The 357-nt window shown below is 38.7% G+C and overlaps 1 pseudogene; it reads left to right on the top strand.

The window, feature by feature from the left end:
* LOC119591776 overlaps positions 1–154 on the top strand; it is a 3,752-nt pseudogene extending 3,598 nt beyond the window's left edge.
* The last annotated feature ends 203 nt before the right edge of the window (positions 155–357 follow it).

Raw genomic sequence — 357 nt, 5'->3', positions numbered from 1 at the left:
CCCCTTTTTTTTTTCAATGGAGATCGGTTGACTGGGGGAGAGGATGTGCATTTTTTTGGGGCCTTGCAGCGTTTTGGCCTGGCTAGCTGGGTCCCAGAAACCCCATACAGAAAAGCTCTTTTTTGATTATTTGAAACTTTTTCCCGCCCCCTGATATTAATTTAATCCTATATTGACTGTATAGCTCAGGTTCTTTTACACCTTATATACTATGCAGGTCCCCAATTGGTGCATTGTGTTTTTTGCCCTTTTTTTTTACTTTAGTGTTTTTGGATATAAGTGAAAAGGGTTTTCTGATGACATGATACATGACATTTCTGGGATTTTTAAAAAATCCTGTAAAAGAAGGGAACAGAG

The sequence above is a fragment of the Penaeus monodon genome, chromosome 29 (genome assembly GCF_015228065.2).
Source record: "Penaeus monodon isolate SGIC_2016 chromosome 29, NSTDA_Pmon_1, whole genome shotgun sequence".
Taxonomy (NCBI): domain Eukaryota; kingdom Metazoa; phylum Arthropoda; class Malacostraca; order Decapoda; family Penaeidae; genus Penaeus; species Penaeus monodon.
Note: the sequence above shows the minus strand (reverse complement) of the source record. Positions and strands in the feature narration are given on the sequence as shown.